Below are 25,336 nucleotides of genomic sequence, written 5' to 3'. Positions count from 1 at the left end.
AGTAGCTCTACAATATATTTTACAATATCTTTAGGGCATATGGAAACAGCAATATGTAATGGCGTATTACCCTCACTATTTTGAGAATTGATGTTCGTTTTCCATTTTGGAAGCAACAATTCTTCCACTATTTCTTTTTTCCGTTTTCTTACAGCACAGTGTAAAGGAGTATTATCTTGGTCATTCTTGTCTGTAATATCAGTCTTCACTCCGTCATCCAATAGTTTTCTGACTTTAACAAGTTTACCTCTTCTTATTGCCCGAAAAAGCTCTGCATTTCTCGCTACGTCCCCATCGCTATCAGAGTTATGGTCACTTTGTGATGAGTTCGACATAGTAAAGGTAATTTAATCAAACGAGAATGTACTACCTTTATATGTAATTCTAAAGATATCACAATACTAAATTTACGTTTTTCGAAAAGTCTTCTCCATGCATTTCAAATATGATTGTAATTTAAAGAACAAAGATGAGTTTTATACGATCGCACACAGAACTTTGCAATTTCTTACACTCAATATTTAGCAATTATATAAAAGTAAATGGCTAATAATATTTAAGTTATACTAAGTTTCAATAATAAATATCAAAATGAGTATATTCAGTTTCAAAGACAAACAATATAATGCTTTTAAATAAACAGCATTTAGATTGAGTTTTATAACGAATTTGCATGAAGGTTTTCGATTTACTTAATGCTACAATAAACGAAGACTCCTGATACACGTTCTCGAGCCACTTAACTTTTTTTCCAAATTCAAAACCAAGGCACTTTAATATAATGACATAGTTCACTTTTCAATTACTGACAGATCTCCTGTTGATCTGCTTCGTTTCTCCATCAATTCTAATGGATTTAATTTCTTTCGTGTCAAGTGGCAAATGATATCATCCAACACTAGACTTGAGACAAAACTATAAATCAATTTAATTTTAAATAATTGAAATGGGTATACCACATGATACAATCTTTTATAGAACTAAAATAATTTGCATTAAAATACCACCACTAGTTTCACTTAAAAGAGCTAGTTTCTATGCATATAAACGAGGCGGCGAGTTATTTCTGGGCACGCAAAGAACAAATTATTCACATATTTAGGAAAATGTCAGTTGACGAAACATCAACTTTGCAGTTCTATCTTCATTGCTTCTTTTCGTATTCTTCAAACAGATCTGATGAGTTATCTGAAAAGATAAAAAAAAGGTATAATTGTGTTGTAAGCCCAATATCTGTAGCAGTAATCCTGACGTACAGAAAGTTGTTCAGCTTATAAAGGACTAATTTTGAAGGTTACTCACCTTGCGAGAACATTAGATATTCAAACTATAATTTGAGTTAGTAAACACTTGAAATTAGTAGAATAATTTCATCATTTTAAAATTAAAACATTCAAATGGAATTACTTGTCCTGTTAAACGGATGATTTTCAAGCTTGAAACAGGCTTACTAAATTAGTTTCGTTTCAAATTCTTTCATAAAATAATATGTTCAATGTCCTCTCTTTTTCGATGGTTTAAATCGACATCAAGAAAATACATAAGTTGACCTAGATATGTTAACGTAAGAAGGCAATTATTGATTTCAAACAATTTTGATATTGACATAACTAGCCGAAGGCTAGTTGGGGATTTCGCCTCAACCCCTGTAGTTTCTCACCCTACGGCCTCGTAGTTTTGATATCCACAACATATATCTAACCTTAAGGGATTTCGAGATATGTTGATCTTATTATAACAATTTCAACCCTTCACCTTCTAATGAAAACTTCAAAATGCGTTGAGATACGTCTTTAACCAGCAAGTCTCATCTCTTAAAGGATATGGCCATCTTTTAAAAATTACAGCGCCACCCGTTTCTTCTCTTCTAAGAGAAACAACTAGAAACACTTCAAAACATATCAAATACCTAATACCAATTTCCACGCTTCTAACCTTAAGGAATTTCAAGATATAGCATGTTATTCTAAGGATTGCGATCCGGACTCGTTGTTTCTTCCCGCCTTTTTCCTACCCTTGTAGAGGGAGTACCAAAAAATGCTGAAAATCTTGTTTAATTATTTCAAAAATAAAGTTTACGTACCAAATTTAGTCTCTGTAGCCTAACGAATTTCGGAATATGGCTTTCTATGTTGACAATTTTAACCCAAACCTCTTCATCTACAACTCTTTTCTTCCCTTCTACAGTGAATATAAAACATATGCTGAAACACGTCTTTGATTATTTTAATGGAAAATCTAAACCAAATTCCATATCTCTTACTATAACGAATTTAGTGATATGGCCATCCAATTATAACAATTAAACCTCAGTCTGACCTGGGATCTCTATGTTAGTTGCCGTCCCAGCATTTCTCTACTGTGAATGAGAAAATCCCAGGAAAGGATCACCAAGCTTGGATGGCCTGTTAGACCTTTTTTTGACTGACTTTTCCCATCAGAAATTAGAGAAGTTAGTTAATACGTGAGATAAATATAAGGTAATATTTATACACATAAAGTCATATTTAGAAAGTATACTATTAAAATCTCATATTTTCGATTTTTAATTTTAATATTATCTTATTTTCTTTCTTATGCTTCATCTCTTTCTACTTGTACCTAATCAACTGTTAAGCACAAATTCTGATACTTGATGCACAATTATCGTAACGGAACGTATGTAGGATTTTATTTAATTGTAGTCTAAAGTCTTTTAGTGTGTAAAGGTTCAATGTGGGGATAACTCATATAAAAATGTGTAAAATCACCCCTAGTATTGCACTAAATTTACAGAAACGTAAGAATGTTTGGGGCGTCTAAACCCGCAGAAAACCTTTCCGGTTACATCCTTGCATCTAAAGGAAAATAAAACGCAATGAGTTCTCTTGTTTCTTTTCACTTCCGTTATTCATAATCCTTGCATTTTTAATTAATACCTTGTAACTAATGACTCTTTTAGCTCTACATACGAGTAAATGCAGTTACCCGAAGAAAGTCGATCGAATTAATGGTTTCTTTATTTTCATTCAATTGTGATAAAAATTTCTGTTATTCCCCGTCCAATTTAAATTAATGCTTTATATCCTATTAACGGTTTAACAATAAATTATGACTATGATTAAGCAAATACAAAAAGGAAATACGTGACAGTGAGTAGTTGTGTTCATTCCAGTACAGAAAGTATAGAAACTGACATACGCTTCTCTATTTGACGCTCCTCTTCTAATTAACGCCATCTAACAAAGTAATTAAATGTTTGAGCACCAAGTCTTTCTTTCAACGCTACAAATTAGCACTCGTAATTCTAAATTATCAGTTAAAAATCTCAGAAATTGAGCACTGAACATTGGTATAACTTTGAATCGATTACGAGTTAGTGATGTGGTGATTGTGGACACTTCACACTCCTCCAAATCGTCGTTATTCACTTCTACTTTCTCGGTGTAGTAGAAATGCTAAAACATCATACAAAATCTGCACAAATTAAGCACTAAACATTGGCATAGTCTTGAATCGAATTAGAGTTGGTGGGGTGCTAACCTCACACCATTTCCAAACAATCCTTTCTCATTTCCTACCTGTGCGAAACATTATTATCAAGAAAGACAATAATCGTAATGTGAGAGATAATCTGAGGTTTCCTAGTAATAATAATAATAATAATAATAATAATAATAATAATAATAATAATAATAATAATAATAATAATAATAATAATAATAATAATAATACAACCAAATCTAGTTTTAATAGAAATAGTAATGCCATGTATTTTAGTTTCCATTAATTTATGTTCATGATTAGTATTGATTTGTTCGTGAAATTAAAAAAGAAAATGTTTTTCTCTTATATACCTTTAGCGCCCAAACACAAATGCGAACTAATACAAATATAATATTTTATTTTTAATCGCATATTAATTTGAACTGGATCATACGTAGAACCATTGTAACTCTCGGAATAACTGACAATAAAATAGTGGACCAATATTTTATTATAATTCATAATCGTCATATAACGATGTACCTTCACTTTCATGAATTGTTGAAAAATAATTTTAAATATGAATATAATACGTACACACAATAAGAAATGATTGTAGTCTGAATATGATACAATAAAATATGAATGTGTTTACAATTTTATTTGAGGGTTATTCATTAAGTAAGTAAATGTATACGATATGATAGTTTTATCATTTTACCGTCTAGAGTTCTTCGTTAATATATATAGACAACTTAACAAGTCCCACCTCTCGTAAGCCATTTTATGTGAGGATAACGCTTATGTGCGATTACGTTGTATAATCATCAGTGCAAATGTTGCATTAACCGGAAGAGAAAGAAAAGGAAAAAGAAAATTAATTTAAAATGTATTAATTAATATTATTTGTTTGTAGGTCATTGAAAGCTTTTATGTTGATTTCTGTAATTTACTTGCCGTTATGACAGAAATTCGCTATTGATTTCGGTTACTAGATAATGGTATAATATCCGTTTACTTATTTATTAACATAATGAAGATATAACAGATTAGAACGCCGAACTACAAGAACGTATGTAAGTTTGCTGTTCTGAATACTTCAAATGTCTATAGTATATTGAGTACGGGGAGTCCATAAAGTCCTGCAGGAAACTAAAACTTCAAAACTTCGAAACCGTTACGTTTAAGTGTATAAATTTTGGGGGTTGGAAGAAGGGAAGTTCAATGTTTTGTTCTGGCCACAATGCTCGATGACCTAGTAATCACGTGACTTAAGATGGCGTCCAGCAAAAGAAAGGTACAATGTGTTTTGTGGTTTGCGGAATTAAAATCTTGCGTTTCAGCGCGGACAAAGTTCCAAACAACTTATGGGAAAACACCCCCACCAGAAACAAAAATCAAGAGGTGGTACGAGATGTTCAAAGAAACGGGAAGTGTGTCAGATTTACCACGCAGTGGAAGCCCAGGAACGAGTGACGATGAGATTCACACTTTGCAGGACAGCGTAGCCAGGAGTCCAATGAAGTCGCTTAAACGTAGGTCATTGGAACTGGGAACACCGAAGTCAACGTTACACAAGATCGTACGCAAGAATTTGAAGGTCCGGCCCTATAAGTTAAAATTTGTGAACGAGCTGATAGAGGAAGACTGTGACATGAGAATGGAATTCTATGAGTCAGTGCTTACCCGCTTACAAGAAGATGGTGACCTTCTGTCTCGATTTCTGTTTTCAGATGAAGCCACATCTCATGTGTCGGAAAAAGTGAACAGGTACAACTGCTGAATTTGGGGGCTGGAAAATCCACGTGAATTCGAAAAACACAAGCGGGGAAGTTCCAAAGTCAATGTGTGGTGTGCTGTTTCAATGGACCATATTATGGGCCCTTTTTTCTTCCAGGGAGAGACGGTAAATGGTAACAATTATCTGAACATGCTACAAACATTCCTTTTGCCAGAAATTACTAGGTTAGGCATCCTCAATGAGGTCCACATGGAATAGGATTGGGCACCGCCGCACTATGCCCTTTAAGTTCGACAGTTTCTTAATGTAGAATTTAAGGAGAGATGGATTGGCCGAAGAGGACTCACATCTTGGCCTGCAAGATCACCAGATTTGTAGCCTTGTGGTTGCTGGCTGTGGGGACACGTGAAGACCAAGGTGTATTCGTAGAAGCCAGCTAATCTGCACAATCTCAAGAACAAAATAACTTATGTGAGTTTCACATTCTAGACGACCACCGCCAACACACAATTCTTGGTTTCCCAAAAAGACTGCAAGAGTGTTTGGACGTGAATGGTGCACAATTGGACGTTTGGCGATGAACCTTAACTAGCTGAAACAAAACTTTGAGCCTTTCTGGAAGTACAGGAAAAGTATTTGTTAATATATTACGTAGTTTCTAAGTTATAGAGTTTTACTTTCCTGCACGACTTTATGGACACCCTGTATCATGGTTACTATAACTAGTGAGTATTGATTTATGATGTGAGTAGTGTATATTGGTGCGAATAATAATTATAATCATTATAGAAATAAACGAACTGTGGCAATATATATAATTAATTTTATAAAATAAGGTTATAAACTGCAACAATTACTGTGTATTTGGGATATCATATAATGTTCCTTACTGCGATCCTGCATTCCATTTATCCATAAGTTCTTGCACTTTATCATTAATTAGAACAAGTTAATCAAATATCTGGGATCAATATTAAGAAACGAAAACATAGTCGCGAAGAAATTAAATGTCGACTAAAACCAGGGAATTCGTGTTATCATTCAGTTCAAAATCTCTTGTCGTCGCGGATTCTCTGAGGAATTTGAAAATTAAAACATATAAAACGATAAATAAAACGGTTATTACTGTTGTTCTGTATGGTTGCGAAACATGGTCGCTTACTCTGAGGGAAGAACATAGACTGAAAGTATTTGAGAACAAGATTCTGAGCCGAATATTCGGACCCAAGAGGAACGGGAATGGGGAATGGCGGAAACTTCATAACGAGGAACCACATAATGTATACGGTTTACCCAACATTGTTAGGGTTATCAAGTCTAAGAGGCTCAGGTGCGCAAGTCATGTAGCCAGGAATGTAGAAAGTAGGAACGTTTTCAAAATTTTAACTGGAATATCAACCGGAAAACGACCATTAAGAAGACCTATGCGCAGATGTGAGGACAACATTAAAATGGATCTCGCAGAAATAGGAATAAAAGGTAGAAACTGGATCCAATTGGCTAAGGATAGAAGACAGTGGAGAGCTTTTATGAACGCGGCATTGACCTCCAGGTTCCATAGATCATAGAGTTAGTTAGAATAAGTTACTTTAGGAGGTTTGTTGCACAAATATATTTTCGTTCTGATCTTATATTATCATTTCAAAATAGTGAATCTTATCGGCTTTGTTACATAGATCTTTATTTTTTTAAATCTATAGAGTTATGCCATCTATAGATTTTGTCCGCTGCCGAAAAGCTAAGATCTACAACAATGAAGTGTAGTATGTGCTCTTCATTCACCCACAAAATCACTCATCAAAGATTATTGTTTGCGTTGAATGCAATGCAAATGATTTTGATTGCGCATGAATATCGGACATTCAAGAGAGCAAAAGTCATAATCTGAGAGGTGTGTGGAATAGGTTATGATCAGTGGCGGATCTAGAAGGTAAACGCTGGGGGCTGACTGGAACCCAGACTATGATACGAATATCATGAGTTTGCTATGAACTTTCAAAATATATAAATAATAGATTAAATTATTTTTGTCGATCAAAAAACTTGCGGCTGGCTCGCCCCCCGGCACCGTGCTAGATCCACCACTGGTTTTGATATCTTCAAGAAAGGAAAGAAGTAGTGTACATTAAGACAGGTGTGACTTTACAATATTATAATACCTTCTAAGCGGAAAATTCAGGGAAAATATAATTTTGTTTTGTAATATTCTCAATTCAAACACAATATTCTATCAAGTACTTAGCATATTCTGTGTTCTAATTTTCAATGTCATATGTAATGTTCCTGTATTAATATTGTGAAGGAACATATAAATAATTGAAACCTATTAGGAAAACACATTTTTCTATTAAAATTAATTGATACTGTTAGTATTACTCTATACCGCACAAAGTGCTCATGGCGGGAGGTGGTGTTATGGCGTGATACGCGCCCGCTCGAAGGTTAATTCGGCACTATTAAACTTTATAATTTCACAAATTGCATGAAGATTAACGTTTAATTTTAATCAGGAGTGAATAAATCCAAATAGTTCCATGCAGAAAGTTCAAAATGCCTGCATGAGATTTATCTATATATCTCGAAAATGTGAACATATACTGCTCTTACTAAATCAAAACAATATTCTAACAATGTCAAGGGGCGTTTGTTGCATCTGCAATGCCAGATACATAAGGTCATACACAATAATGGCCCCTTTTATCTTAAAAGTAAGCTGACGTTCCGAAATGAAATCCTTCCATACAAAACAAAACGTCCCCGTACATTTGACATCCCGCGGCATACATTAACAAAAGCAGCGAAATAATTCTCTATTTCAGTTGTGAGACCCTGGAATTCATTACCTTCCGATATAATCGAGTGCAAAGGATTCTTGACTATCAAACGTAGGGTAAAGGATCATCTTTTACCTCAACAGAAACTTAGCTTGAACACCTACGCCTTAGACTGCAGCAAGTAAAACAATTTTGTATGCATATTTTAGTATAGAGGACAAGTATTAGACCTATTGTATCTGAACAACTATTATACTCTTACTTCATATTGGTTTTCTTCAATATATATATATATATAATATTAGTTTGTAGTTAACTAAACGATATATGTTTATTGTCGTTATATATGTACGTGTATAATATCTTTATATATATTCCCATGTGACATTCCTGATTGTACTTTTGTTAGGTTAGGTGGTAGAGCACCCTACAGCTGAACCTCGCCTCATGAATAAAGACATTTTCAATTCAATTCAATTCAATTCAATAAACGAAGGCCGACAGAACATAATATAAACTTTATACATTTAGATTACAGATTTTTTTAAGTGGTATGCAAATATTTAGCAAAATGTCTTTCATGGAAGAGATCCTGTAGCTAAGGAACTATCATGTGCATCAAGTTTAAACATAAGTTAAGGATCACGAAACATATATACAATATATCTCACAAAAGCAACACAAAATAAGGGGGCAAATAATAATAACAAGATATATTTGCCCTCAGCCCTTCACAGAGGACTAGAAACATAAATTTCCAACTAACAAGAAAAATGTGTGTAATATTTCCACTTTATTCCAACAGTACGATTATTCAGTTCCATATTCGCTTATATTTACTGAGAACTCCAAATAAATATAACTTCCTTGCACGAGCTAATAATGTTATTGCAACAAAACATTATCAAATATGTAATATGCCAGCCTGAACATTTCATATTTTCATTTTTAATCACGCAATAATGCTTATTAGTAATAGTAAGCACAAGAATGCGAATATCATAATTACATTATTGATATGTACGAACTACACATGCAACTTTAGTAATACTAGTATGTTTATATTATGTGCATATATTGTGCATATATTGTACATACATAATACATACATATATTGTATGTATTATGTGAGGGTATTTAGAGTTAGGAATGATCAACGTATTTTTGTATGAATTGTGACTTACTAAAACATTGAATCGTAGAACATTTAACCAAAATAGGCATACTAACATAGACTGGCCCAAGTTGTATATGTACAAACGAATAATAATTAGGAAAGCAGAATGAAGTGCTTGGGACGCAATGAATACTATGGAGTACGAATGAGGAAAATCCAATACCTGTGCACCTACGATATATGTTATCGGTCGGAGAGACTATCCCACTACTTTGTCTGAAATGTTGCTTCACTCGGGACTTTTGCGGTTAAAGAATAAATAAATAGGTTGCAAAGAGAATATATGTACGAAATTTCAAGGTGGTAAGAGTTTCGAAGGTTTTGGGAATGCGAAAATTAATAAATAATAAGCCTTGTATCACGCTAGGATATGTAATTCCTTAAATATCGATATATACTGTATGCAGCCTAACTTACATATTTCAAGGATAATATACATTGCTAGAATAATATATGTACAAAATCTCAAGATTGGATGTCTATTCTACTTACGAAGATCTGGCGAGCGTCAGAAGAAACTATTTAAGACCTTAATATCTCCCGTTAGAATAAGCAATCAAAATCTAGCCTAATTTGCAACCAAAAGTAGAAACAGAACATTTACACGAAATTTCAAGATATACATCTAATAGTTTCAGAGACCTAACGAACGCTAAAAGAAAATATTTAAGTTCCTAATCTCGCAGAAGCAAAGCTATTTCCGAAACCTTACCTTATTGGAACCTACGGTGCAAGCAGAATATTTATAGAAAATTTCAAGATTCTACTTATAATAGTTTAGGAGATCTGGAGAAAAGGAAAGAAGTTGTTCAAGCCAACAATATTCCTGCTTACAATACGTATTATAGAATCCCGTCTTACCTACAGCTTAGGATGCAAGAGGAACATTTGTACAAACTTTCAACGTTCTATGCCTTATGTTTTCGGAGGTTGACGAATTTCTCCCTCAAAATATGTATAGTAACCTCATCCCCCTTAGAATATGTAGTGGGTGCAGATCTGGCAAACGGCAGAAAATGTTGAAGCCTCCTCATATTTGCTCTTTAGTACATAAAGAATGAGTCAGAAAAAACCTGGCCACTTTCCTCCCTCCATATTTTCTAGTATATAAGATGAACATTGGCAGCACTGTGCATAAGCAAGGGCAGACTGTCGATCTTACTCACGAATAGATTGTCAGTTGTGAAGTGTGCATACTGTGGTAAAGAACGATGAGTCAGTTAGAAAAACGAAAACTAATTGTGAACAAATACCTCGAAAATCCAGGTATGTCCTTAAATAAATTAAGCAAACTCGTAAAATACCCTCGGTCTACTGTGCAAAATGTAATTAAAAAGTACGCACAAGATTTAACTGTTGAAAGAAAACCTGGCTCAGGTAGAAAACCGGGGACTAGCCAACCGAAGCTGGAGAAAAGGGTTACTGCATTGCTGCGTCAAAATCCTTATTTATCGGAAAGAGCAGTTGCTGGTGTGGTCAAAGCGTCCCAATCTACAGTGCACAGATTTAAGCAAGGAAAAGTTTACGATCTTTCAAAGTCCAAAAGGTACCTAACCGAGACGAAAAGCAAAAAGTGACGGCAAAATCCAGAGCAAGAAAACTCTATGATCAGTACCTTACTCAATATGGATGTTGCATTATGGACGACGAAACCTATTGTGTCGCTGATTTCAGTCAAATTCCCGGAAAGGAGTAGTACGTGGCACTGAAGAGGGGAGATTTGCAGGATAAATTTAAACAACGGAAGGCATCCAAATATCCCAAACAATATTTGATTTGGCAAGCTATTTGTTCATGCGGTAAAAAAAGCAAAGCGTTCATCACAACAGGGACAATTAACGGCGAAATTTATACGAAGGAGTGTTTACAAAAACGCTTGTATCCATTTGTGATGTCATACAGTAACTCTGTTTTCTTTTGGCCAGATCTTGGTACCTCTCACTACTCTAAAGCAGCCACTGATTGTTATAAAGAAAAGGGTATCGTCGCAGTTCGAAGAGAGGCAAATTCACCAAATTGCCCTGAACTTAGGCCAATTGAAAAATATTGGGCCCACATTAAAAGAACATTGAAAACATCAAAAGGGAAGGCGGCTGACTTGAAAACTTTTCGTCGCAAGTGGACTGCAGCTGCCAATCAAATAACAGAAGAAGATGTGCGAACTCTTATGAAGCGGATTAAGAGTAATGTACGAGCATTTTTCCATAATTAGTTCTTTATAATATATTTTGTGTGTTTATTTTTTTAAACTTTATAGTCAACTAAAATATGCAAACGACCTTTCTTCTTTTCATTTCTTTACCTACTTTTTTGGTCAAAGTTACTGGCCAAGTTTTTTCTGACTCATTCTTTATTTCGTAAAATCTCGTCTTGTTTACACCTGAGGATGAAAGAGGAACATTTCCCTAAAATTTGAAATTTCTAGGCTTAGTAGCTTTTGGGGATCTGTTGCTGAGAGAATAAATGAGTCAGTCAGTGCATTATTCTTTCATATAGCCTATATATGTATGTGCAGAAGAATAAATCTATTATGTATAGTACCACAGAAAATATGTATTAAATATTATCATAATTTATCATTTAGGAAATAGTATACCCGTTTCAAAACTTCCATTATTTTCCCTGAATGGGCATTTTCTCAAGAAGTTGTCCATAAAGCAATCAAAAAGTTGCAACTAATTAGAAGTATAATGTGAAATTTCTAGAATGTGATTGTTTAACCAGAAAAAAATGTTTGAACATAAGACATACCGTGAAACCAAATGATGGATAATTATAAAGTGAAAAAGAATAATATACTTGAGCACAAAAGCTCATTGAGTATGAGAAAATGAACAAAAAATATCAGTTAATTTGTAAATCTAAAATGGAAGTCGTACTAGAATCAAACCAATTGTTAAGGTGAAATTTGCTACACTCTCATTAAGTTTTTCATTACGATACTAGCAAGACGATAGTAAATTTCAATTGAACTTATTAATAATGCTTTTATAAGCCAATAGATCACATCAAACGTAAGAGGATATCATACGTGAGGATAAATAATTTTATGTAATTTTCAATGAAAATCGAGACGAACTATTTTTTGTCGCTAAATATACAGTCGTTGAACAAAAAATCTAAAAAGGTTGCAAAAGTGTGAAAATTATACCAAGTGTGGAGTGGGGCCTCCTTTTGGGTCCAAAACAGCTTCGATCCGATGTGGAATGGACGTATACAGCTCCTGAATCATAGAGTGTGGAATTTTGTAAAATTGTTCTTCCAAAACATGCTCCAGTTCCTTAAGGGATGCTGGTGGAGGGTAATGAGACCGAACACGCCTTTCTAACTCAGACCACAATGGCTCAATGATGTTCAGATATGGTGATTGCGGGACCAGGGGAGGTGTGATAGCTTCTGCTCATGCTCCTCAAACCATAATTTCATTGCTTTTGCAGCGCGACAGGGTGTCAAATCATCTTGGTACATGCCATCATCACCAGCAATAACAATATTTGGGCCATGGGTAGAACCTGGTCCCCAAAATGGCCTCAAACGCCTTATCATTCATCATTCCATGCAGGGCTATGATGGGACCTAGAGAAAACCACGATATTACTGCCGATAAATTTTAACAGAACCTCCCCCATCCTTTACAGTTGGGAGCAGACAGGTAGGCCTGCGACGGTGTTCTCCATACGTAAACACGACCGGTTGTTGGAAACAATGTGAAAGTCGATTAATCGGACCACATTACGTGTTTCCACTGCTCATGAGTCCACGCTTTGTGGTCCTTGCACCACTGGATACGCCTCTTCCCATTTACTGCTGTGACCATTGGTTTGGCGATAGCGGCCCTGCCATGAATATTCACGTTATGAAGTTCCCGTCGCACTGTTTTCGATGAAACAAGGTTCTTTAGGCCGGAATTGAGTTCAGACGTAATTTTCATTGCAGTGGTCTTCTTTTTATCTGCTGCAATCCGTTTTATTGCCCTCCGGTCACTATTTGACACGATTTCTTTCGACCATTGTTGTGCTTTGCAGACGTCGTTTGCCAATGAATTGTGTGTGCCATCGTGACATTGGACACAGTGCCTTTCGATAAGCCCACAATGTTCGCCACTGTTGCCACTGAAGCTCCAACCAGACGGGCACCAACAATCATGCCTCTTTGGAATTCTGTCAGGTCGACCATTTTACCGCACCACTTTCTCACCACGAAACTCACAGGTGAGCGGGTTACTGAAGAGGAAGGTCCACATGACACTCTGAAAACCAAAAAAAAAAAAAAAAAAACGATCGGCAATCGCACCACGTGTTGTTCAGTGGAGGGCCAAACTTACATGTCCTGTATGGTGTTTTTAGATTTTTTTTTTTTGTCTTATCCCTATATGTCCTTCATTTTTAATTTTCAGTTGAAAGTTTTTGTCTTCCTCAGAGAAATTGTTATTAATTTATGCAATTTTGTCCATCTTGACTCTCAAACTATGTATTAATTAATTAATAATTTTCTGACCAGAGATAAAACAGAGAGTTGAATTGATTTTGAGTGTAATTTCCCTTTGAGCAACGAGGCTATATAAGACGGGATTCACTGATTAACTTAGAGTCCGAACCATATGAGCTCCTGCCGGGAATCAAACCCGGGTCTCCCATGCCAAAGGCGCGTATGAGGTAAAAAAAAAAAGAATAAAGTTATATACAAACATGTAAGAAACAGGACATGAGATATATTTTGAGGTGGTACAAGTTCTAGAAAAACAGAATAGAACAATACTATGAAAATGGAAAGAAGCGCGGAGAACAAAAAATGAAAGAAGTGAAAAATTAATGAACTAAACAGATAGACTTCAAATACATGAATTAGGGAATGGATTGTTAGAACGAATAGAAGATTAAAATCACTGATATGAAAAGTATTAAAAGAAACAATAGAAATAGAATTACATGACACAACATTGAATTGTGAGGAAACTTCAAAATTAACTGGTATTTCGAATAATTTAATAATAATAATAATAATAATAATAATAATAATAATAATAATAATAATAATAATAATAATAATAATAATAATAATAATAATGAAAAGAGAAAAGAAAAACTATAACGATCATAAGAATACTTAAGCTATAAATTTAAGATGAAACCGTGAATTATAACCATACCTGACTGTTACATATTTAAAAAAAAATAAAATTGTAATAAAATAACCATTAAAATTATATATCAATAACAATTTAATGTTATAAAGATATGACAGTTTACGTCTGAAGAAGATAACATTAAGTTATTGAAATAGTTACGCCTTATTTTCATTATTTATGCACTTTATACAGCAAAATACACTTTATAATGTAAGTCTCCTTCTATACAATCTCGCCGTTCACTGCTAGAGTGAAATACAAATCAACCAATCAATTAGTTTGAAGGCGGAAGAACGGCAAAAAAAATCCCACCTTTCCGGAATCAATATATTATCTGAATATTATCTTTTATTGACCGAAATGGATATTCAAGTGGCAAGTGTAGAAAGAACAAAGCAGATAACAATTACTTGAATCCTAAATAATTAGAAAACAAGGAATTAATTAATCTTTTCGCAGAAAACTTCGAGAAAACGTACGCAAACGAGGAAAAATAGAAACAGGGAGTACATGCGGTGGAAATATATTAAACTTTGCATACAAGAGGCTGCAGAACAAGTAATATACTACCGTGGAAGCATGGGTTACAAAACAGATGTATGAGAAAAAAGAAGAAGTGAAAGCAAGTTGATACAGAAAAGCACAGAAAATTAAACAAGGAGTTACGAATGGAAACACACAAAGCAAGGGAAAAGTATTACAAAAAAAAATGCTATGGCATAGAAGAATTAGAAAGGTTTGGGAAATATGAGGAAATATATAAGTAGGTGAAATCTATGAAATCTTGTAGGAAACAACGGGGTATTGCGAAGGCAGTAGAAATTAAGAATCAGACTGTAGCCAGCGAGAGAAATCAAGTCTTAGAAAGATGGAAAGAGATCGTGGCTTCTGTGAAGCAATTTGTTATGCTTTTGTCATTACTTAATTAACATATATGACTCACAACACATATATGTATCCTCTTATAAATAACATAGATACCGACTTTCTCGTGGCTGTGACTGGTATAGCTTACGTTATACTCGTAAAATGTATTCTGTGTAACTATGCGAACATGCAAATACAGAATATATTCCGTGTTTCCGATACCAATTTCTTACTGACACGATAATTTCCAATAATAATTATTGTGCGAGTGTCAACCATGTTGATTCTTTTCCTCCATTGAACTCTAGCAGTTTGACAACTGTAGCACTTACAAAGTGCTAGAAAAGAAAACTCTTTTGTTGATCATTTTGTGTTGCTAGGCTACCCTATTAGATCGCATTGAAAATAGAAATACTAGTTACCTATTATCATTATCATTATCATTATCATTATTATTATTATTATTATTATTATTATTATTATTATTATTATTATTATTATTATTATTATTATTATTATTATTATTATTAAACAAACTCACCTAACATCCATCAACAGGAAACAAGACACTTCATTTATTGTGTGTATTGGCAATAACTTGTGTTCTTTGATTTGTTGATTCTAATTATACAAACTTAAAAATGACTCCACCAAGTATCATTGTTGGTATTTGTATTAAATATTATCAACTTCATGAGTGAAAATATCTTTGATAAAAATATCTGCAACCAATACCGCAATTCTAGCCGTGACAATGATACATCTTTAACACTTGCTACTTGAGAAACAATGTTACTTCTTATCAAGAAATGATAGTATGACATTTTATGAGATAACACTCATAGAAAATACCCGTAGTCTATATTTTTTCTTCGAAATATTAAAGCACAATTAGATAAGAGTAAGTTGATCAGTATCACGCTATTGAATCAAAAAATGATTGAACGTACTGTCTCTTCTTAATCACAATTCTCTTTGATAATAGTGAACAACACGCTCAACTCGGCAGGGCGATCACGGGTCACTCCAAGGACACCAGGATCACTCAAATTCACGAAGACCTTTGCCTTCCAATGCCCCACGAGGTGTGAGCCAGACAATCAACGAATCAACAGAAGACAGCCACCTCCACCAACCCGGAAATAACACAACTAGGACACTCAAACCCTAGACGTCACTGCTTCAAGATGCCACGTCCACCCTGAACACAGCAACCACCAAACCATAGAAGACACCCAAGACCAGGGAGCGCGACAGTTGCGGCCCTACCAATCCAGATGCACCAAACCCCACGCCATGCACAAAAAATAGAAATGGAAGGCAAGGGCTATGGCCCGAAACTTCTAGAAATCAAAAACACGCCAAGATAAGTCTGAAGTCTGAAGTCAACTCTGCGGTGCACTATGTCCGGAATCCCTAAAAACTTCTTAAATCGACATCGTATTTGTAGAGTTTCATAATAAAACCGTGCCTGTTCAGGAGAGAAATTATTGATATCAACGGCTAAATAAGTTTCTTGTGGACAGCATCGTGTCCTTGGGTTTTCTCTAGGTACTCCAATTTCTTCCCACATTCTCATTCCACCAATTTGTCCGTCCATCATTCAGTTGCGTTAATCATCCGTCTTCTTTAACGTAACGCGGATAATCGTGGCAATTTAAACTTAAAGATTTCAAGTATTCTTTATTTTCTTATAAATACGTTGAGAATTTAACAATTACTTACTGTCTTTTTGGATGTAGAATTACAGCGGTTCACTTTTATGTAGTGTCTTGTAATATTGGACTTCCGTAAAAGAAAATAAAAAAGAAAAGAACTCCCAACAAAAATTTCTGAGTGCCCACCTACTCGTAATATTATAATATCGCTTATGTATATTGTGCCAAGAACTGTACTTCAGTCTCAAAACTCAAGTATTAATTCAATATACTAGCAAACGTATATTAATTAATTTTGCGAATCAAACCTTGCGAATGACGATTTTATTTTCTTTACAGTAATTGTACATTGAACATTTTATCTTTTTTTCCTTTTTTAAAGACACAGTTTATTTATTTTTTTTTATTAAAGACACATAACCGTCACCTATGGATTCGTCTCCTGAATCTCAAGATTATTAATTACGTGAAGCAATACGACTTCTGATGTAACTCTTTTCATAACCTTTTAAAAATATGACTGATACATTTTGGCCATAGTACAGAGATGTTTTAAGCGATGTAAAAATAAATAAATAAATAAAAATTGACTCCTATCTCTTTGGAATATGTTCCTTGATTAAGTTATTCATACGTTTTCTTATTTTACTTCAGAAAAAAAATAGGGTTATTTTTTATATTGACGTAAAAGCTCAAGGGCTGCCTCGGAGGTACCCTCGTCAATTTTTAATGCCATTATTGTTAATAGATATTTCGTCCCGTGTCCTGCGCTCTAGAATTCTTCTAATTCTTTGAAATACACCCTCTGATTGCGTTTCCCAAGCATTTTTTTAGTTTACCTCACAAAAAATAGTTATATTTTTTACTAACGTAAAGGCCCAAGGGGTGTCTCTGAGACTCCCATTGAAGTATGTACTTTTCTAATTATTTGATACTGTTCATTGTTAATTATGTTAAATAATTTCATAGCAAAATAGTGACTAATCTTTCCTATTAATGACGCAAAATACAAATGGTCGCGGTGAGTTCAGGTAGCTTGTATATGTAGTAGGGAGCCTCAGAGCCACCCCCTGGGCCTTTTAATTGTAAAATTAGCATGGGCTTTCTCGGGTTAACGCATAATCCTAAATCGAAAACAACAAATTTGTTATGACCGTATAACACATGGAATAAGATAATGTTAACAAAAATATTCATGTTACCTTGACGCTTCTTAGTGTTTATTTATTAGCTTAGTAAGCCTTAAAAATATTTATTTACCTTTGTGGCATTATAGATTCATTTTATGAATCACGTACGGAAAAGATGAACTATACAGTATATTTGCTTTAAAATTGCAGCAGAGGAATAATGCTCTTCTCTTGTGCTTATTACTTGGTGTCATTAAAAATAAAATAATTCTTTTCTGTTTTGTTATGACTATTTCCTGCTATGCAAGTACGTGATCATTTTAACCTCATGTTATGGATCAAAACATAAAACTAAAATGTCTTGTCTATTTTTCAATATTAATACATTATCAACATAAACCAAATAAAATATTCTCAAAGTAATGTCCCAAACACTAAAGCTACTCAGCCATTTATTAATATTTTGGAAGAAAGTCAACCACTTACTAAGATGTTTCATATTCCATTGTTTAAAGCTTTAGAATTATAATACACTCCAATATCATATCACACGGAAGACTAACCTCCATCTTTAGCAAGTGAATAATTTCATTATTCTCTAAGTTGTCTTCCTGTAACTTACAATTTAACATAAGGAATTGTTCATCTGTAACAAACTTCCGCGAACCGCCAAAGATTAGATAATGTAACTAAGAAGGAAGAATATCATTTTGCATCAAATTTGGATCACATTCCTTAGTTATAAAATAAAAAGTGTAAAGGATTTTTATTTATGTCTTCACTTGGCAATTAAATATAGGGTATTAATGTTTAGTAAATTTCTAGAACAAAGTGGCTTGTAGTTCCACTTCTATCTTTTAGTATTTCCACGTCATTAATGGAAGTACTTTTGTTACATAGAAAGACCTCTAGCTGAGATTGTAACTACCACAGAGATACAAAGAATATTTCGTTTTTTAATTCGTTTGATTAGATTAATATATTGTGTGGACTAACGTAACATGTATCATTAAAACATATGACAAGGAAGTATTAGAGGAATAAATATAAAATTCACAAAATATTTCCTGGATCTTTTATTTAAATCCAAAGATTGCTAGAGCGAACAAAATTATAAAACACAAAATATTTTATTTCTCCTCTGCTAGTGAATTAATCAAAACAAAAATTTCAACATATATTTACCACATAACAGAAAATATACGTAACTTTTCCTTCTCGCCTAGAACCCAGCGTTGTCATCTAACAATGGCAAAAAATCGGTAAAAGGGAAAATTTTGAGGAAAATTTCCAAAATGTACCTCATTTACTCCCCTCTTGTGTGTACTACTGATAACTAAATAAAGTCAGTTAAAAGCCCATACTATTGCAAATCGAACGAAGTATAATTTAAAGATTTCTGTCAATTACAGTTTGAGTTAGATGTATTTAAAACGATCAAAGAAAAATTTCGGGATAAGGAAAGGACTATTCAAGATGGCCACCATAGCGTAATAATGATCATGATTCAGAACATGTGACCAATTTTTTTCTAAAACACTAAATATAGTAGAACTCAGTAAAACAAACAAACATTCTGGCTCTCAAACTTCCAACCGGACTCTCCTAGCTGTTAGACTAACAGGGGCTCCTTGTTCGATTCCCGCCCACGAGAGTTTGTGATGGACATTATCGTGTCCGTGAATTTTCTTGATGTTCTTTCTTCCTCACACATTCTCATTCACTATTTTTTAAAATCATTATTTTTCATTAATCACACGTCACGTTTGACATAAAAGGCACAAACGTAGTGATAGATTCATTATCACTACGTAAAGGCTTTTCCTCTTCAAGCCTTTTATCTCGACTGTCATAGCTTCAGTCTGTTTCTTTATGATAAGCATGGTTGCAACTTTTTTCATTTTATAAAGGACAAAAGAGAACAGAAAGAGATTTTTTTGATTTAAATCGATTTTTTTTTTTTTTTTTTTTTTTAGGCAGATCCTTTTAGACTTCCAGACTGTGCTATGCATTAGTATTGGAAGTGTTAAAGAACAGTTACGTCCGTTTATCATTCATAAGGTATCAGAACTAATACGGTAAGAGATGTCAAGAAGTTGTTTTCTGGAATCGATTCAGCATCTCAAGAATAGATTGTATCTTCTCTGATATATGTCTACTTAAACCGGAAATGGTAGAAATAGGCCATTTCCTGTTTCAACATAAATGGCTTTAAAACCAAAACGATAATACATAGCGAAACACAGTTTTTGATGAAGAATTCAGAAAGATACTATGGGTACCCATTCTACTTTACTAATACCGGAAGAAGTAGAAATTGACTGATTTTATGAAACAAAATCGATCAGAAATATCGAGAAGCGGATTTCGAGAATCGACTGTGATTCTCAAGGGTAGGTTCCGTCCCATCCGAACCTCTCAACTTAAACCGGAAGTGGTAGAGATCGGACATTTCCGATTGAAACATAAATGACAATAAAACAAAAATGGTAATAAAAAACGAGAAGCAGTTTTCGAAAGTCGATACAGAGACCCAAAAATAGGTTCTATCTTCTCTGATATCTTTCTGTTTAAACCGGAAGCTCGAGCTTATTAGCTAAGGATGAAGTCGATATTTTTCAGGAATTTTTATCAATAGATGTAAAAAGACATGTTAACATCTGACACAATCTATGAAACAACAGGCATTCAGTCAAGCAGATAGATTAGATTCTTTTAGTTTCATTTTTTTATTTTTATTTTTATTTTTTTTATTTATTTTTTTTTTTTTTTTGTATATGCTTAGCGTCCTTAGAAAAAACATGTAACTGCAAAGTTATGAAGGATGGGACGTGTTGATTGAAGTGACACGCGAACCGCTACTCGGTTTGCACCTGAGAGAAATTTTGTGTCTCTACCTGTAATCGATTCCGGGGCCCTTGAGTATAGAGCGAAAATTAGAATCATTTAACGCAAATGGTTTGAGATAAGTAGACACTTACCATGAAGTGCACATGATTGGCGACTTTTGCTTTAAATTTTTCTTATTTGTACTTTGTAAAATGGTTTAAACCTTACAAAAAGATATTATGTGATGTGTATTTTCATCCAATCTTCAAGTAACATTTATATATGTACTAACTTTCCATTTGTATGTTTAACCCTTTGGGAATCTTATGGTACATTTTGTACCATACGCGTTTTTCATGGTACATTGCGTTATTTCTCTTCTATTTGAGCTTTTTCGTCCGGGTTTTTTTTTTCAAGTCCAGAGGCATCGTAGAAGACATTACGTAAGGTTTCAGACCGTCTTGCGTCCAGATATAGGAGGTGATGACGTCATAATTTTGAAATAGAAATTTTCCCTTATGAAGCCTATGTTCATTATTTTTTGGCGGGCTTATTTTTTCACGTAGAAGACTGAAATTTTGCATAAACATTCAGTCCACCGAGTAGTATTTACCAGAGTTTTTGTTCCGATGTCAGTGTTAAAACAGGGGGGAACCAGAGGGGCAAAGGGATATTTTTACTCCCAAAATCCAGTTTTTCAGAATTTTCCCGCCTCAAATACATGATGGGGACACGTGAGTCATACCGTCTGAAAGGCAGTTCCATTCTCAAGAGAATGACGGTCAAATCATTATCCTAGGGTAATTAGGGACGTCTCAGGGATTTTTTCAAAAATATACTTCTATATAGGGAAAAATGGGACATGGTCGGTATATATATATATTGGCGGGCTTACTTTTGCACCTAGAACATTGAAATTGTGCACAAACATTCAGTCCACCGAGTAGTGTTTAACAGATTTTTTTCAGATTTCTGCGTTAAAACAGGGGGGTCCAGAGGGGCTAAAAGTTGAAAAAAGGGAAATTTAGACCAAAAATTTTTTTCTGGAATTTCCCGCCTTAGATACATGATGGAGACATGTGAATGGTACCGCTTGAAAGGCAATTCTATTCAGAAGAGCATATGGGCAACACATGACCCTAGGGTAATTAGGGATGTCTCAGGAATTTTTTCCCTGAGATCATAGTGTTTTGTGGTAATTTGGGGCATTGTGGGAATTTTTGATAGAATTTATCCCGCCCTTACTATTCCAGATAGAAACTTGAAATTTGGCACACGCATTCAGTATACTAAGTACTATTTCTCAGATTTTTTTTAGATGGCTACGTTCACACAGGGGGAGGGGCAAAGTTCGAGAAAAAATCCTTCCGAAATTTTCACTTTGACATTTTTTCCCACTTCTGGTATATGGTATGAGCATGCAAGTGGTACCATTTGAAAGCCAGCTCTATTCTGAAGAGAATGAGGTATGAACCATGATCCTAGCATAAATAGTGACGATTCAGTAGCTGCTTGACTGAACGTCTAAAAACTAGCCCAAAAAGCCTTGTTCTCCAAAGGGTTAAGAAGTTCTTGTTTTGTTACCATTTTAGTTAGAAAAAAGTTCCCATGTCTTTTGTGATACCCCTTTTATTATTTTCAGTTTAGTATCTATACCAATAGTATCTGGTAATTTTTACTAAATGTTTCGGTCAAATTCCCGAAATGCAGGTTTAATATTCACAACCAAATTATTTAATTCCAGGAACCAAACTTGGATCATTTAACCAAATTTTTGGTATTCCCCACCTAATCCTTCTTATTTGGTCATTATTTGGTCAAAATTAATAAATGCATATTTGGTACTGGTAACCAAGTACTAGGTTCTTGTAATCAAATGATTTCGTGCTGGTGACCAAACATTTGGTTGGCGTTATATTGGCCGAACGATTTGGTCACCAGCACCTATTTTTTGGTCAATCTGACCAAACTTTTTTTTCAATGTAGGTAGACTGTGTGACAGAAATGAAATATTTTTTTATGAAAGTTACCGTTACACATTTTTTTTTAACTAAGGGGAAAAGGGAGATAAGATCACACTCTTTTTCTCGATTTGCTGTAAACCTAAGTAATGGGAGTCAGTCGTGAGAATTTTCTGGGGGGAGGGATCCAAAGTTTGAAGGTCCAATAATACAAGACACTATGTTTAAGAAGTATCAAACGGGTGTTATTCTACAAAGAACAAAATAAGTATTTTTGAAGTACAGACACCTATACTATTGTGAAATTAAATTAGATTGTTTCTATGAGAAATGAAACGGTACAGAAGATGAGTAAGGTACTCTCTGCTAAACAAGTATAGTTTCGTTAAGAAAGTGCGAAGCTGTTTGTCGAGTTACGAAGATTTTTTTTTTTTTTTTGGCGGGGGCGTACCGTATTTGGTGTAGGACTACCACCTTTCACCTGGAGAAATGACGAACATAGCGAGAATTGAAGTCAAGTTAAACGATAGACATGCAAACCTAGTCATAAAGAATCCTTTTTATACACCCACATGCAAGGGTAGAAACTCAATATTAAAAATATATTTTTATTTGTTATTAGCGTAACAAGGTAAAAGAGAATAAGTGAGAAATTGTACTTTTAAAGAGAGAAATATTGAAGTTGGATGCAGAAGGGAAAAAGTCAAAAAATGTTTCTTTTCAAGAAAGTAACTACATATTTTTTATGTATTCTCTTTTACTTTGTGAGAGCTCCTCCGTTGCTAAGCGGTTAGCGAACGCGCCTTTGGCGCGGGAGACCCGGGTTCGATTGCCGGCGGGAGCTCATGTGGTTCGGATTCCACGTTAATCAGTGGGTCCACGTCTCATATAGCCTCGCTGCTGAACGGGATGTAGAAATCAATCAATGAATGTTTTACTTTGTGACTATAGTTTATTAAAATTAAACATGCACATAATATGAAATTCAGTTTACGTTAGACATACACATTGTATGAACATCATTAAAATGCTTACCAAGTAACTTCAAATATGACCTCACAAGCTCATATTAGTACTTATAAAGTTAACTGCATTTAAGTTGTTTATACTTGAATTACGTATTATGATATATATACTGTCGGTTGGGTACAAAACCTCGCGGCCCAAAATCTCGCCGGGCCGAAACCTCGCCTGGCCAAAACCTCGCCGCCCAAAACCTCGCGGGACAAAATCTCGCCTGGCCAAAACCTCGCCGCCCAAAACGTCGTGGGCCAAAACCTCGCGGGGCCAAAACCTCGCCTGGCCAAAACCTCGCGATCCAAAATCTCGCCGAGCCAAAACCTCGCCTTTTCCAAAACCTCGCACCCCAAAATATCGCCATACCCAAAATCTCTCCTGACCAAAATGTAAATGTTCCAACAGATGATAAGGATGACGGTATAAAAGACGCTGTTTGAGAAGAAGTATCACGGGTATTTGACCAAGTCCCGCGATACCATATGAAAATTCTGTTTCTGTATTAGAGAATTTCAATGTGAAAGTAGGGCGACAGGATGTTTTAAAACTGGTTATAGGGAAAGAAAGTCTGCATAAGGAAAGAAATGACAACTAACGGGGTTAGTTTCGTGAACTTTGGAACATCCAAAAACTTAAAATTTTAACAAAAATCTAATAATATTTATGAAAGTATGAAATAATATATGAGTTTTTACGACATCCCTTGATTATGTCCTGTAGGTTAAAGGAGACGTAGATGACCAGGATGAAGGAAATGATCGAATAAAGACAGTGGGAGGAAACGGGAATAACCCGAGAAAGCCCACGCACAAGATGTTTTGTATCTCCTTCTTCTTCTTTTTCTTTTTCTTATTTTTCTTCTTCTTCTTCTTCTTCTTATTATTATTATTTGAAATGTGGAATTGCATATTAAGAAACTCATTGGGTAAATTTTAAAGAAAAGTTTCATTCGCGGCGAGGTTTTGGCCACGAGATGTTTTGGGTGATGAGGTTTTGGCCCGGCGAGGTATTTGGCCGGCGAGATTTTGGGCGGCGATGTTTCGGCCGCGAGATTTTGTCCGTATCCCATATACTGTCACATGTAGATTTATAAGTTTTCATATTCCCGGACATTTCGCGTCCGGAGTAGATGTTACTCCGGACGAATTGTTTAATTTTCGGAATATCCGGTTCAACCCCGGACGGCTGGTAATCCCAATTCGGTGGACACCCGTGGGTGCAACAACGATATTGTATATCTATGCATTATTGTTATGTAAATTACTTCCATTTCTAATTGTAGCAATTTTGGGCAACGGTGCTTAGAAGTGCGGAATCTGTTGTGAAATAGAAGAAGAAAAACGTAGAAGATATGTTGATATAGATTGATAATCAGGTTATGCCAGTTCCTGTAAAAGAAAATAGTTATTTATTTCGTGTTGCTAGGACAACAGATAAATAATACTTATGGAATTTTGAGAATACAAGTTAGTTGTGTAACACACTTGATGTGCCTAATTTTCAAGGTATGCAATTATTAGATATTGCAATTACATGCAAAATTTATGGGCTTGCATCGTGTTGACTTATCTTGTGATTCGGACTGTGGG

This window comes from Thermobia domestica, chromosome 15 (assembly GCF_964235325.1).
Source record: "Thermobia domestica chromosome 15, izTheDome1.hap1.1, whole genome shotgun sequence".
Classification (NCBI taxonomy): domain Eukaryota; kingdom Metazoa; phylum Arthropoda; class Insecta; order Zygentoma; family Lepismatidae; genus Thermobia; species Thermobia domestica.
Note: the sequence above shows the minus strand (reverse complement) of the source record.